The sequence below is a fragment of the Microcaecilia unicolor genome, chromosome 1 (assembly GCF_901765095.1).
Source record: "Microcaecilia unicolor chromosome 1, aMicUni1.1, whole genome shotgun sequence".
Taxonomy (NCBI): domain Eukaryota; kingdom Metazoa; phylum Chordata; class Amphibia; order Gymnophiona; family Siphonopidae; genus Microcaecilia; species Microcaecilia unicolor.
In genome coordinates this window covers 628,408,828-628,425,142 of record NC_044031.1, presented here as the reverse complement: position 1 = coordinate 628,425,142, position 16,315 = coordinate 628,408,828, and the positions used below count along the sequence as shown (strand labels likewise).

Genomic DNA, 16,315 nt, shown 5'->3' with positions numbered 1-16,315 from the left:
AAGGAATGGAAAACAAAAATGAGGATCTTATAATGCCTTTGTATTGGTCCATGGTGTGACCGCACCTCGAATATTGTGTTCAGTTCTGGTCACTGCATCTCAAAAAAGATAGTGGAATTAGAAAAGGTGCAGAGATGGGCGATGAAAATGATAAAGGGGATGGTACAACTTTCCTATGAGGAAAGTCTAAAGTGGCTAGGACTCTTCAGCTTGGAGAAAAGGCGGCTGAGGGGAGATATGATAGAGGTCTATAAAATAATGAGTGGAGTGGAAAGGGTAGATGTGAAGCGTCTATTTACTCTTTCCAAAAATACTAGGACTAGAGGGCATGAGAATACCTGCTACAGGTAAGTATCTTTGCTTTCTCCTCACTCATCTCCTTGCCACTCCCTCCCCCTTTTGATTTCTCCCACATGGTTCCACCATTTCCAGAATCTCCTCTTCCTCTCTTCACTCTTGTAGCCCACCCCAGTCTCATTGCCTGATATCTCCCTGTCCTTTTCCCTCCAGTCCGTAGCATCTTCCTGTCCCACCTCTCTTCCCTCCTGCTCCCTCCCCCATGGATCCATCTCTCCGCCTCTTTCTCTCTACTCCCTCTTTTCTGTTCTTCTTCTCTCCCCTCCCCTTTGATTCAGCATCTCTTTCTCCCTCCATCCCACTGTTCAGCATGTCTCCCTCCCTTCCACCTCTAGACCTAACATTTCTCCCTTTCTCTTCCTCACATCCCCAGGTTCAACTTCTTTCCCTTTCTTCTAGACTGCCCTCTGATTCAGCATCTCCCCCTCCCTCCTCTCCACCTCCATGTCCACCATCTCTCCCTTTCTGTTCCCAACTGCTGTTCCCTTCCATTCCATATCTCTCCCTCCCTCCCTCCCAACCACCCCCACCATCTGTCCCTTTCTCGTCCCAACTTTCCTCCCTTCCTCCCCACCACCCCCCAGGTCCACCATCTCTCCTTTCTGTTTTCAACTGTTCTGCCCTCCCGTTCCATATCTCCCCCTCCCGCTCCTCCATCTCCACCATCTCTCCTTTTCTCTTCCCAACTTCCCTTTCTCCCTCCTCACCACCTCAGGTCCACCATCTCTCCTTTTCTCTTCACAACTTCTCTTCCTCCCCACCACCCCCAGTATCTCTCCCTTTCTCTTCACAACTTCCCTCCCATCCAGTATCTCTACCCCCCTCCCTCCACACCAACAAACCTCCCTGTCTAACTTCTCTCTCCTCCTTTCATCCTATTATTCACATCTCTCTCCCTCTTCTCTATTTCTGGGCCCATTATTTCTTTCCTCCACCCTTGGTCCAGCATAGAGAGAGTTGCATCTCCTGTCATACTTTTTAAATGTAGGGAGGGAGTAGTGGATGTTTTAATTATTTTTTACTTAACTGGTTAGGGCTGATTTTCAATGCTAATCATCAGGTTCAGCTGAGTATTTGGTTAAAGGTAACAGAGTGCATTTGCTGCTTATGTTGAATGCTGAAAAAATTTGCCCTGTATTGTATATTTCCATATCATCAAGCTGATCAATCCATAGACTGGTGGGTTGTGTCCATCTACCAGCAGGTGGAGATAGAGAGCAAACTTTTGCCTCCCTATATGTGGTCATGTGCTGCCGGAAACTCCTCAGTATGTTCTCTATCTCAGCAGGTGGTGGTCACACACAGCAGCAGCTCTGGCTAGGCCTCCAAGCCTAATCCTTAGGTTTTGTTGAGGCCTGGGGTTGAGGGCTCTTTTGAGCAAGTGCAAACCTGGTGGTGCCAGGTCCCTCCTTTTCTCCCCCCTCCCGCTGGCTCCGTAAAAAAAAAAAAAAAAAAAAATTTTGAACGGCATTAAAGGCGTTTATTTCGACGTTTATTTAAGCGTCTATTGCAGCTACTCACTGAGACACCAGGTCGTTACAACTCGGAGCGGACAGCAAGTAATTTTTACCTTTTTATAGCGGGCGGGGGTTCCCCGATTCTTCTCCTCGTGGCACATGGCGTCGGAGGGCGAGGGCGCAAAGGGTCGCTCCCCGGGTCGCTCGAGCGCTTCTAGAGGGGATGCGGGGGTCTTAAAGACTGATTCGCCCTTGTTGGGTGGCAGTTTCGTGACCGATGAATGTCCCGGTCCTTCCTCCGGCGTGGCGGTTTTTCCCGCCATAAACGCCCATCCCCCGCTCCTCGCCTCCGCCATCTTGGCCAGCCACGCGGCTCGGACGGCTCCTTCTTGGGCCGCCCTTGAGGTTGGAGACATTAATGCCATGAACGCCCTTAATTTGGGCGACGGCACAGAAGCGGCTAAAGTTAAGAGCCGTTCTTCCCGTGCGGCTCCTTCGCGGAGTTTCGCGCCGGACGCCATTTTGGATGCGCAGCATGTCTCTCCCCCGCTGTTGCGAGCGCCGGTTGAGAGCGCGCCTAGGGCTGTTGCCCAGGCTGCGGAAGTGCACAGTCTGGGGGGTTTCTCCCCCGAGTTTGTTTTGCTGTTGCATCAGGCCTTCCTCATGCACAACGCTGCCCCCGCTCCCTCGTCTGGTAAAGAGGTTGAGGTTCCCAGAGGTAAACGCCCTCGGGTTGATTCCCAGGCCTTGGAGGAATTTGTCTCCTCCGATGTAGATGAGGGCAGCGTGTCTGAGGTCTCCCAACGGTCCTTTGCAGATTCCCTGGAGGAGACGGATCCCCGCTCGGATGGAGCGGATGACCCCTCTGCAGCGCGGCTTTTTCGCCCAGAGGATTTGCCCAACCTGTTGTTACAGGCCATGGACACTTTGAAGATATCCTCTCCGGAGGACGTCTCTCCCTCAGCCCCTGTTGGCTCTGCCATTATGCTGGGGACGAAGCGCCCGCCTAGAACCTTCCACGTGCATGATGCCATGCACACCTTAATTTCGGCTCAATGGGATGTCCCAGAAGCGAGCCTTAAAGTGGCTAGGGCTATGTCCCGCCTCTATCCTTTGGCTGTGAGTGAACGTGAGGCCTATCTGTGGCCTACCGTGGATTCTTTAATCACTGCGGTGACTAAGAAAACGGCATTGCCGGTGGAAGGTGGCACGGCCCTAAAGGACGCCCAAGACAGAAGATTGGAGGCGGCCTTAAGGTCGTCCTTTGAGGCGGCTGCTTTAAGTTTGCAGGCCTCAGTTTGCGGCTCCTATGTGGCCAGGGCGTGCCTGACTATGGTGCAGCGGGATTCCCCCTCGGACCATTCCTTGAGGGCTGATTGGCCAGCCCTGGAATCGGGCTTAGCCTATTTGGCAGACTTGCTGTATGATGTCTTGAGAGCCTCAGCTAAAGGCATGGCTCAGACAGTCTCTGCGCGGCGGTGGCTTTGGCTGAAACATTGGTCTGCTGACCACGCCTCTAAATCCCGCCTGGCTAGATTGCCTTTTAAAGGCAAGCTGCTCTTTGGGGTCGAGCTGGACAAAATCGTGACCGATCTCGGCACGTCTAAGGGCAAGAAGTTACCGGAGGTCAGGGCTCGGGCTAGTGCTCGTCCCGGTACCTCCAGAGGACGGTTTCAGGAAGCCCGTCGGTACCGCCCGGGCAGGTCGGGTGCTTCTGCCCCCTCTTCCTTTAAGAGGAACTTCTCCCCCAAGCAGCATTCCTTTCGCAGAGACCGCCGTCCCGGAGGTGCTCCCTCCGGTCCTCCCCCAGGGTCTCGTACCCAATGACGGGGTATTGGTCCACGCCCCAGTGCAGATTGGAGGACGGCTGTCCTCGTTTCTGGGCGAGTGGACCACAATAACTTCAGACGCTTGGGTGCTGGAAGTCATCAGAGATGGCTACAAGCTAGAGTTCTGCCGACCCTTAAGAGACGGGTTTGTACTCTCTCCCTGCAAGTCTCCGGTCAAAGCTGTGGCAGTGCAGCAGACTTTGGACAATCTGATCCGCCTGGGTGCGGTCGTTCCGGTGCCAGAAAGTCAGCTTGGCAAGGGGCGTTACTCCATTTACTTTGTGGTACCAAAGAAAGGAGGTTCTGTCCGGCCTATCCTCGACCTCAAAGGGGTCAATCGGGCCTTGAAAGTGCGGCACTTTCGCATGGAGACTCTCCGCTCTGTTATAGCGGCAGTGAAGGCAGGGGAGTACCTGGCATCCTTGGACATCAAGGAAGCGTACCTGCATATTCCCATCTGGCCTCCTCATCAACGCTTTCTGCGTTTTGCAGTCCTGGGACGACACTTCCAGTTCCGAGCCCTCCCGTTCGGGTTGGCTACTGCTCCGCGGACCTTTTCCAAAGTAATGGTGGTCATAGCGGCCTTCCTGCGAAAGGAAGGAGTACAAGTCCATCCTTATCTGGACGACTGGTTGATCCGAGCCCCCTCTTATGCAGAGTGCGGCAAAGCTGTGGACCGGGTAGTTGCTCTTTTGAGCTCCCTGGGATGGATCATCAACTGGGAGAAGAGCCAGCTGCGCCCGACTCAGTCCCTGGAATATCTGGGAGTTCGATTCGACACCCAAGTGGGCAGAGTGTTCCTGCCAGACAATCGGATTGTCAAGCTTCAGGCTCAGGTGGACCAGTTCCTAGTAGCCTCTCCTCTTCGGGCTTGGGACTATGTGCAGCTGTTGGGCTCTATGACGGCCACGATGGAAGTAGTGCCCTGGGCCAGGGCTCATATGAGACCACTACAACACTCTCTGCTGCAGCGCTGGACTCCGATGTCGGAGGATTATGCGGTGCGTCTTCCCTTGGATCCAGCAGTGCGCAAGGCGCTGAGCTGGTGGATGCAGACAGACAAGTTGTCTGCGGGAATGCCTCTGGTGACCCCAGAGTGGATTGTCGTCACGACGGACGCCTCGTTGTCGGGCTGGGGAGCCCACTGCTTGGGAAGGCCAGCGCAGGGGCTCTGGTCTCCTGCAGAGGCGAAGTGGTCTATCAACCTCCTGGAACTCAGAGCCATTCGGTTGGCGCTTTTGGAGTTCATCCCGGTACTGGTGTTGAAGCCTGTACGGGTCCTGTCGGACAATGCCACGGCTGTGGCCTATGTCAACCGCCAGGGAGGTACCAAGAGCGCCCCTCTAGCCAAGGAGGCTATGAGTCTATGCCAGTGGGCGGAAGCGAACCTGGAACAGCTGTCAGCGGCCCACATTGCCGGAGTCATGAATGTCAAGGCGGACTTTCTCAGTCGCCATACCTTGGAGCCCGGAGAGTGGCAGCTATCTGCTCAGGCGTTCTTGGACATCACGAAGCGCTGGGGCCAGCCGAGCCTAGATCTGATGGCGTCATCGGCCAATTGCCAAGTGCCGCGCTTCTTCAGCAGAGGACGGGACCCTCGATCCCTGGGAGTAGATGCTCTTCTCCAACAATGGCCGACACAAGAGCTTCTCTATGTGTTCCCGCCCTGGCCCATGTTGGGCAGGGTGCTAGACCGGGTGGCAAAGCACCCCGGCAGGATAATCCTGGTGGGTCCGGATTGGCCCAGACGTCTCTGGTATGCGGACTTGATCAGGCTCTCAGTCGACGATCCTCTGCGACTGCCAGTGAAGCAGGGCCTGTTACATCAGGGTCCCGTGGTGATGGAGGATCCCTCCCCCTTTGGTCTTACGGCCTGGCTATTGAGCGGCAGCGTCTGAGGAAGAAGGGCTTCTCAGACAAGGTCATCGCCACTATGCTGAGAGCGAGGAAGCGCTCTACTTCTACTGCTTACGCCAGGGTTTGGCGTATCTTTGCAGCATGGTGTGAAGCAGGCTCTATTTCTCCTTTCACTGCTCCAATTTCTTCAGTGTTGGCGTTCCTGCAAGAAGGTCTAGACAAAGGCCTGTCGCTCAGTTCCCTTAAGGTCCAGGTAGCGGCTCTGGCTTGCTTCAGGGGCCGCCTGAAGGGTGCTTCCCTGGCTTCGCAGCCAGATGTGGTGCGCTTTCTCAAGGGGGTTAATCACCTGCGCCCTCCTCTGCACTCAGTGGTGCCTGCGTGGAATCTCAACCTGGTGCTAAGAGCATTGCAGAAGCCGCCGTTTGAACCCTTGTCAAGGGCATCTCTGAAAGACCTGACGTTGAAAGCAGTCTTTTTGGTGGCTATCACTTCAGCCAGAAGAGTTTCCGAGCTCCAGGCGCTCTCATGTCGAGAGCCTTTTCTACAGTTCACTGAGGCAGGAGTGACTATTCGCACAGTGCCTTCCTTCCTGCCCAAGATTGTTTCTCGCTTCCATGTGAATCAGCAGCTATGTCTCCCTTCCTTTCGTAGGGAGGACTACCCAGAGGAGTACTCTGCTCTTAAATATCTGGATGTGAGGCGAGTCATCATCAGATACTTGGAAGTGACCAATGATTTCCGGAAATCGGATCATCTGTTTGTCCTGTTTGCAGGTCCTCGTAAGGGTCTGCAGGCTGCTAAGCCTACAGTGGCAAGATGGGTCAAGGAAGCCATTACAGCGGCTTATGGGGCCGCGGGGAAGGTGCCGCCTATCCAGCTGAAGGCTCACTCCACAAGAGCTCAGGCGACCTCGATGGCAGAGGCCGGATCCGTCTCCTTGGAAGAGATATGCAAGGCGGCAACTTGGGCTTCGGCTCATACATTCTCCAAGCATTACCGTTTGACTGTGGCTGCACGGGCGGAGGCCCGGTTTGGAGCTTCAGTGTTGCGGTCAGGGATTTCAATGTCCCGCCCTGGGTGAGTACTGCTTCGGTACATCCCACCAGTCTATGGATTGATCAGCTTGATGATATGGAAGGTAAAATTATGTATAATCATACCTGATAATTTTCTTTCCATTAATCATAGCTGATCAACCCATAGCCCCTCCCAGATATCTGTACTGTTTTTATTCTGGTTGCATTTCAGGTTCAAGTTTAGTCTTCAGTTACTTCAGAAAGACTTCGTGTTCAAGTTTTTTCACTTGGATTCTTCAAGAGTTGAGACGAGTTTGTGTTACAGTGAGCTGCTGCATTCCTCTCCCCCCCGTTTTACGGGGCTGGATTGAGATTTAAATTCTGCCGGCACTCCCTCCCGCTTCGTGCGGCTGTAGGGCAGCTTTGTACCCCTCCCGCTTCGGCGGTGTTCGGGTCAGTCAGCTCCTCCCGCGGTTGCGGTTGCAGGATAAGCCAGATCCCCCCGCATCGGCGGGTGTGGTGTCCCTCCCCCGCTCCGCGGGGATGAGCTGGACGGATTCCCCTCCCCCACTTGTGTGGGGATGAGCTGGGTTAATTCCCCTCCCCCGTTTCGGCGGTGGTGAGCTGGGCAGAGTGTCCCTTCGTGGGTGTAATTCTCTAAGTGCTGAGTCCTGCGGATGGAGCTTTGATATCGACATACTGAGGAGTTTCCGGCAGCACATGACCACATATAGGGAGGCAAAAGTTTGCTCTCTATCTCCACCTGCTGATAGATGGACACAACCCACCAGTCTATGGATTGATCAGCTATGATTAATGGAAAGAAAATTATCAGGTATGATTATACATAATTTTACCATTCTGTTTCCCTACCCCACTCTCACCGCTCACATAAAGCTATTTTCCACTCACAGGCCATAGAATCTTATTATTTTTTTTAAGCTCTGCTTTGAGCCTATTAGGGGAAAACAGGTTATACATTTGACAATTAAATAAACCTTTCTGTGGCATCAGTCCAACTGAACAGACCTCGAGAGATTGAGCAGATCCGAAGGGAAGTACAGCAAATCCTGCCCAGAATGAGGTCAGCGTCCTTCAGGTCATTCATGGGACTGGAAAATAAGGTGCAGGACACTAAAAGTAGAGAATGATGAAATTCTAATTTGAATGCAGGGGTTGGTTAGAGTCTCGCTCATTTCCTGTGCAAGTGCCACATTCAGTCCTCATGCTTTGAAAATGCTTCATATAAATGGGAGAGATGAATATGATAGCCTGGCAGGAGAATTATTGTGAAATATCAACTTTAGTTGGAAGATGAGGAAGCCTCCGTAGGACAGTGAAGTGTGCCATGGACAAATGATTTCAGGTTGTAGTGAAACAGAGGGCTCAAGTCATTACATGGTACTTAAACACTGAGATTCCTGCTCACCAAGAGAAATATTTGAAAAGAAAGCAGGTACAGACCTAATGCTGTATTTATCTTATTTATTTTAATAAACTTATGGACTAAATATCTAGTCAAAAATTGGTTTGAGCAGTATACAGAAGGAGATGGGATTTGATATACCACCTTTCTGTGGTTACAATCAAAATAGTTTACATATTATATACAGATACTTATTTTTTATCTAGGGCAATGGAGGGTTAAGTGATTTGCCCAGGGTCACGAGGAGCTGCAGTGGGAATTGAACCATTAGGCTACTCCACACAATAAAATTACATGTGTCATCTAGATAGAATTTTAGATAGTGCTGGGGAGGGGCCAGGCGGCCAGCTGTCTTGGTACTTGTGGGTACCAGTGACATAGGAAAATGTGGGAGGGATGTTCTGGAAGCACAATTTAGGGTCTTAGGTAGAAAGCTGAAATCCAGATCCTCCAGGATAGCAATTTCTAAAATGCTCCCTGTTCTACATTCAGGACTCAAGAGGCAGGCAGAACTCAATGCTTGGTTGAGATGATGGTGCAGGAATGAGGGATTTAGATTTATTAGGACCTGGACAACATTCTGGGAAAAGGGAAGCCTATTTCGAAAAGATGAACTCCACCTTAACCGGGATGGAACCAGGCTGCTGGCACTAACATTTGAAAAAGAGATAGAGCAGCTTTTCAACTAAAATTGGGGGGGGGAGGAGGTGACAGTCGCCCAGGAGCACATGGATTAGTGTAGAGTATTCTTGAAGGATACTATTGAAACAGGATCTTTAGAGAATAAAGAGGTTTCAATAATCAAAGGAGTCTTTATTTACAGTCCTTTATCGTTTTTATTTTTTGTTTACGCTTTTGCATCCATGGAGCACTGCTCTCGCCATCCATGCCATTTTGCTTTTTCATCTCAGTGCTTTTTAATACAGATTTTGCACTGCTCCCTTTGATCTTCTATATGCATGCATGGCGTTTTTGGTTTTGATGTCAACATGTGTCCAAGATACTATATCAGTCTCCGCACAGCAGTTTTGTGATCCACTATCTGCGCCATCTCTGGCAATACTCATCTTGGATTAAAAGCACAGTCGGAATCTTTTTTAAGGCATGGCACCCCATCACAGCAACATTCTTGATAACCTCGTCTGAGACTAGAACATGTGTTCAGTATTTTTCTTCTATTTGTCGCTAGCACTTGCGCTCTGTGTCTCTCTTTTTTTTACACAGCAGCTTTTTTTAGACCATTTTTTGGTGAGTCACTCTTTGTGCCATCTTTGGCAATACTTATCTTTGTTAGTACAGCACTACCTTAAAAACAGACTCAAGACCGTGCTCCTAATCAAAGACTTGTCTTTGTGTATTCTTACATAAGTACATAAGTAGTGCCATACTGGGAAAGACCAAAGGTCCATCTAGCCCAGCATCCTGTCACCGACAGTGGCCAATCCAGGTCAAGGGCACCTGGCACGCTCCCTAAACGTAAAAACATTCCAGACAAGTTATACCTAAAAATGCGGAATTTTTCTAAGTCCATTTAATAGCGGTCTATGGACTTGTCCTTTAGGAATCTATCTAACCCCTTTGAATATTTTAATGTTTTCACGATGCTTTCATTACCCTGTTTTGAAATTACTACATACATACAGTGCAACCATTGCATTTGTCACCAGTAAAACGAATCAGTATCTACGAGCAACTATTAGCATACCAAGCACCCAAACTAAGCCTAGACTTTTTAAACAACTATAGTCAATTCAAAAACATGTAAAAACATTTCTCTTTAAAAAAATTCCTTTGTTAATTCCTCTACAATGGTAATTTGATCTGTAATATTTGTTGTACATCCCGAGGTATTGTCTCAGTCCCATCTTTGTATTCAAGACCCAAAATGTAAATCACTTAGAACTTATTAGGGTACAAGCGGCCCAGGAATTCCAAATAAAGTAAAAAGTAAAGTAAAAGTCCCCACTTCGTGCTCTCTTTGTTGTTTAAGGTTTATCACCCTGTTTGAGTCTATAACATGCGTTCCTCTTGCGTGCTGACTTTCTTCGAACCTAAATTAGCAGCATTGTATCAGTCCACTGGGGAGGAATGTTTGCTTTCCGCACCGTTTAAGTCTTTTTTTTCTCTTTTACAGGCCCCTCTTTCTAGTATTTTTTTCTTTATATTTATTTTTTTCTTCTTATAGACTGTTCCACCTTACTTCTTTGTTTTGCTTTGACATGGCATAGTAAGTAACATAACATAGTAAGTGACGGCAGATAAAGCCCTGAATGGTCCATCCAGTCTCTCCAACAGTCATATTCATTATCAATTCAAGATGAAATCAACAATGAATGTGATATTATATACTTGATCGTGGTCTTTCTTTGCTGTTTCTGGGACATAGACTGTAGAAGTCTGCCTGACTCTGTCCTTGTATTCCAACCACTGGAGTTGCCGTCAAAGCCCACTCCAGCCTTTCCAAATCCGTCTTGTCATTTTCGGGACACAAACCTTAAAAGTCTGCCCAGCACTGTCCTCATGTTCCAAACTACTAGCGATTCTGTTGAAGCTCTCTCCAGCCCACCCTACAGTAGGGATTGCTATATGCGGGACCCAGACCTTACAAGCCAGCCCAGCACCATCCTTAGTTGATACAGCCAGAGTTGCCATCTAAGCATCACTTGACATGCAAACACATATACAACCCTTTTTGTTTTTTATACCATTCATTTTCTAATTAGAGATGCTCTGTGTTCATCCCACACCTTTTTGAATTCCTCCACAGTTGTTTTTCTCCACCACTTCCCTCGCGAGGGCATTCCAGGCATCAACCACCCTCTCCGTGAAAAAGAATTTTCTGACATTATTCTTAGTCTACCACCTCAAATATTTGTTTCTTTACTAATGCCTTTCAAGTATTTAAACATCTGTATTATATCTCCCCTGTCTCTCCTGTAGGGTATACATATTCAGGTCTTCCAATCTCTTCTCATATGTCTTTTAGCTCAAGCCCCATGTCATTTTTGTCATCTTTCTTCGGACCGCTAAGATATTTTTGAGATACCTTTCAAATAACAAGGTCACTGTCTATGTCCAATCATTTACAACACTTGTCCTCAAGTTTTATTCTTACGTCTGCTTTAAGAGTTCAAAAACAACATAGCTTTTTTCTGGAAATGGACCACATTTATAAATATCAGATTTTCAGCTATAGCAAAGATTTTTATAAGTGCACCATTCCACAGTCGTCTCCCTATTTATTTCAAACATTCATGCTATTTAGATATTTATATATTTTCTGTTTTTATTGTTGTTAGTCTGTATGCATGTTTAATATTTTATTATTAATGTTTTTATTTTTTTATGTTTTATCATTTTAAAATGTTGTAAACATCCTATATAATAGTTTGCATCTCCAACATTCTACGTCTGGATGCCTGGGTTCGTAACACAATTCCCATTGGTCTGCCCTCGCATCTAAACGTGATGACATTAGAGGGCGGATCAGTGAGAGGGAAGGGAAACCAGCACCAGCCAGCCACAGAACGTTGGAGGTGAGGATACAATTGTGGGGGAATTGCCCCTCCCCCATCCTCCGAGTTTCAGGCCCCCCTCTCCTCTGAGTTCCAGGCCCCCCTCCCTCCCTCTCCTCCCCTCCAAGTTCCATGCCCCCCTCTTCTCCAAGTTCCAGACCCTCGTGCCTCCCTCCCTATCTCTCTCTCCCCTCCGAGTGCAAGCCCGACCTGCGTTGCCCGCCCTCTTCTCCCAGTCCTCCGCCTGCCCCTCGCCTTCCTGCATGCCGCCCAGAATTTAAAAGTTCTTACCTCGGGGTCCGGCGGCAGCATTGAAAGGCAAGCAGGCACGGCGCTTCAGCCTGCCTTCCCTTCTGTCTGAGCTCTGCCTCTGGTCCCATTCTTCCGGAAACAGGAAATGAGGGTGGGACCAGAGGCAGAGCTGAGACAGAAGGGAAGGCAGGCTGAAGCGCCGTGCATGCTTGCCTTTCATTGCTGCCGCCGGACCCTGAGGTAAGAACTTTTAAATTCTGGGCGGTATGCAGGAAGGCGAGGGGCAGGCGGAAGACTGGGAGAAGAGGGCGGGCAACGCAGGTCGGGCTTGCACTCGGAGGGGAGAGAGAGAGAGAGGGAGGGAGGTGCAGGGGTCTGGAACTCGGAGGAGAGGGGGGCATGGAACTCGGAGGAGAGGGAGGGGGCCTGGAACTCGGATGAGAGGGAGAAGAGGGGGGCCAGGAACTAGGAGGGAGGGGAGGAGAGGGGGCCTGGAACTCGGAGGAGGGGGAGGAGGAGAGGGGCCCTGGAACTTGGAGGAGAGGGAGGGACAGAGGGAGGGTGGGAGCCTGGAACTCAGAGGAGAGGGAGGGAGGGGGGCCTGGAACTCAGAGAGAGGGAAGGAGGGAGGCCTGTAACTCGGAGGAGAGGGGAGCCTGGAACTCAGAGGAGAGGGAGGGGGGCCTGGAACTCAGATGAGAGGGGGGGAGGGAGGGGGCCATGCTGAAACTCGGAGGATAACCTTGCTAGCGCCCATTTCATTTGTGTGAGAAACGGGCATGTTTTACTAGTGTTTACATATTTGCTTTTAGACTCCTAAGGCAGGCACTCTTGCCGAAACATGGTGCCATGTTGAGTATTTTCATGAGTAAACCTGTTGAGTAATTGCGATCTCTTTTGTGTCTTCTTGGAAGTGTCCTGTTGTCTACACTACTTCAGAAATAGGGCAACATCTCGGGGAAGGATAAGCCTGTTCAGAAGGATCTTAAACAAGTTGAACCCAGCTACTGCTGCACTAATATTAAAAGTTGATGTATCTTTTTTTTTTTTTTAAAGTAGATCATGATGGAGAGCTGATAATTGTCCAGGAGCACAAGTTCAGAGTGAGATATCTTCAAAAGCTGCTGGCAAACACTGAAGTTAGAATGTCCCAATATTGTGATTATTATAAATACTGAAGTAGTCATGGCACATTTAAATAAAGAGTCACGTTAATTGTAGATCCACAGAGAGACCATGTAAACCTTTAGGGCCCTGTTTACTAAGGCGCACTAGCATTTTTAGCGTGCACTGATGCTACAGACACCCATATATTCCTATGGGTATCTATGGTGTTAGCGCACACTAATTTTTAGCGTGCACTAAAAACATTAGTGTGCCTACAGCACAGTTTAGTAAACAGGGCCCTTAGTGCTAATACTGTTCAAAACTCTAGAGCAAAAAGGGACATTTACAGACCAGAATCGATCTAATTATAGTCCAATTGATTTTGTAATCATTGCATACACTTTATTAACCAAATGTGAATAAACCATATCACCAAACTTAAAGGCACTTAGCTTTTAAGATCTTTTTCAGGTCCCAAAAAAGAGCAACTAAATATTAAAAGTTCCAGATTATATTTTTACAGATGATTAATATCGAGATTGTTGTTTTCCCAGAGTTCCGGGTATGACTCCTAAAGTTTTTTCCTCTGAAATGATTCCTCTTAGTATATTTATTCAAAAGGAGTGAAGCCTGTGAAACTGGGATTAGAGATTCAAGTGTTTGTATTGTTAAATAATTTCTGGTTTTCAAAGAGAAAAAAAACGAAATCAGTTGTATTATTTCCACTAATATTGGACAATAAGTATGTTTCCAACGAAATAAATTGACTATACACCGTTTTGGGTTTGAAGAAGCCAACCAGACGATCAATGTGGAATAATGATTCAGATAATAACTGGGGATAATCAGGTTAATACCACGTGTTCTTTGTTTACTGTTGTTTAATTGATCTCCTTGTCTTGTTTCACTCTTCCTATTTTGTGGTCTGAGGAAGAATATAGAATTACCTGATTGAAATAATTCTTGTATTATTTTGTCTGTATTTCTGGCAAGTTATTTTAGTGCTTGTAAAACTGTTATAAATAAAATAAAAAAAAATTTCCAGATTACCACTCTTTAACTGCTAGGCAGGCTGTGAATTTAAATTTTAAAAACCATATGCCAGAAGTCTAAAAAAATTAGATTACAGGGTTAGAAAGTATGGCAGTAAATAAAGGTGTAGACAATGATAGGCATCTCGGAGATCTGGTGGAAGGAAGCTACCCAGGTACAAATTACATTAAAATGACATGGTAGATCAATTTGGTGGTTGAGTAGTCAAGAAGGATAACAATCTTGCAAGAAACAAAATGCAGCATTCCATATTATTATTAATATTTATAATTTATATCTTGCTAATCATTACATTTCTCAGCAGCTCACAAAATAATGTCACATCCATACTGGGCCAGCCCAAAGGTCCATCAAACCCAATATCCTGTTTTCCAACAGTGGATAGTCCAAGTCACAAGCACCTGGCAGAATCTCAAAAAAATATCACAAACCATACTACCAAACCCCAGGGATAAGCAGTGGTTTTCTTAAGGTCTGCCTTAAGAACTGCATCAACCACTTCATCTGGCAACAAGTTCCAGAGTGTAATTATGTCTTTGTATACAGACACTTCAAATAATGATTTTGTCCCTATTAACAACTTGCTCAGCAGTTGACAATGGTAATTTGCAGTCTTTCAAGTCTGCTCTTTAGTTAAAGGCACTTGGTCTACTATGGTCTTTATTCAACCTCGCTATCGGGATACCCTATCTTCCCTGTTTTAATTATATCCTTCAAATATACCTCATTCTGAACTGTGAACTTTTCAGCGACTGTTGGCCTTCTCCCAGTTTCTAGTTTAAAAGCTGCTCTATCTCCTTTTAAATGTTGATGCCAGCAGCCTGATTCCACCCTAGTTAAGATGGAGCCCATTTTTCTGGAATAGTCTCCCCCTTCCCCAGAATGTTACCCAGTGCCTAAGAAATGTAAAATCATCCTCTCTGCACCATCACCTCATCCATGCATTGAGACTCCAGAACTCTGCCTGCCTCTTGGGTCCTTTACGTGGAATGGGCAGCATTTCTGAGAAAGCTACTCTGGAAGCTCTGGATTTCAACTTTCTACCTAAAAGCCTAAATTTGGCTTCCAGAACCAGCCTCCCTCATTTTTCTGTCATTGGTACCCACATGTATCAAGATAAGCAGCTCCTTCCCAGCACCATCTAAAATCCTATCTAGGTGACACATGTAGTCCGCCACCTTTGCACTAGGTAGGCACGTGACCAGGTAAGCCTCGCATCCACTAGCCTCCCCAGCTATCTACATGCATAATGATATATGATAATTAATATGTTGGATGAGATATGAATAACTGACAGAGTTTACACCTGGTGAAAGGATTTTTGGAAAATAGATCTTAAAAAGTGAAACATCAGGGCTTGTTTTCTAGGAGATCTGCTAGTGGGAGCCACAGGGCTCCCCACTATTGCCTATTTTGTTTAATATAATGATGAGCACTTGAGATAAATTTCTGTGCTCCTTGAAAGTAAATTATTATGTATTTGCAGATGACATTACGCTTCTTATTCCAGTTGAGAGTATGGAGTTCATTCCAATAATATCATTACAGAATTGTATAAATGCAGTGGAGGCTTGGGCTTCTGTTATGGATGGGTACATTAACTCCACCACTTAACAATAATGTTTTATCACTGAGAAATACTGATTTGAAGAATGAATCAGGGTTAAGAGTACTTGGGGTGTTACTTGACCCATTATTATCATTTGAAAATCAGGTTAATTCTATTTGTGGAAATTGAGGGATTCTTTTACAAAGCTGCGGCAAAAGGGGGCCTGTGCTGGCATCAGCGTGTGTTTTTGATTCACACTGAGGCTCCCTTTTACCACAGCAGGTAAAAGGCAGTTTGTTTTTCTTAACGTAATGGACATGCAGCAATTGCTACGTGCACATTTTGGATGCTGGGCTTGATGGACCCTTGGTCTTTTCCCAGTGTGGTATTACTTATGTACTTATCTAATATAATAATTCTCACCTCCAACGTTCTGAAGCTGACTCCATGGTCGTGAAGCCATGAAGCCCTGTAGTGTTCGTAGGCTTCGTAATCGCTCTGCCCTCCGAGGGCAGGGAAGGCTGCATGCTAACGTGACGTCAGAAAGAGAAGGGACCAACCACAGGCAATCACACTCGCTCTCATAGCCCTGCCCTCGGAGCCCTCCCTCCCTCGGAGCCCTGCTGATCTGAAGAAACAGCCAGCTGGCTCAGTTCCTCGCGCCGTCTCCCGCCCTCGGAGCCCTCTTTGCGCTGAAATCCTCCTCCCACTTAATCCTGACCTGAACAAACAGACGCCTCATTCACTTCCTTGTGCAGAACTCCTACCTGGACCAACTGCTTTGACAGGATTCTAGCTGCAAAGACACTGGCCGTCACTACAGCAGCACAGCTGCTGACTGAAGAAAACCTGTCCTGTGTGCTGCAGGCATTGATAGTGCCTGCTCTGCCTCACCTG

General features: G+C 47.6%; 1 protein-coding gene across 3 annotated transcripts in view; it reads left to right on the top strand.

Annotated features, from left to right (window-relative positions):
* Nucleotides 1-16,315, top strand: part of MROH1 (maestro heat like repeat family member 1) — a 491,156-nt gene that overhangs the window by 381,067 nt on the left and 93,774 nt on the right. The gene's annotated exons all lie outside the window — the stretch shown is intronic.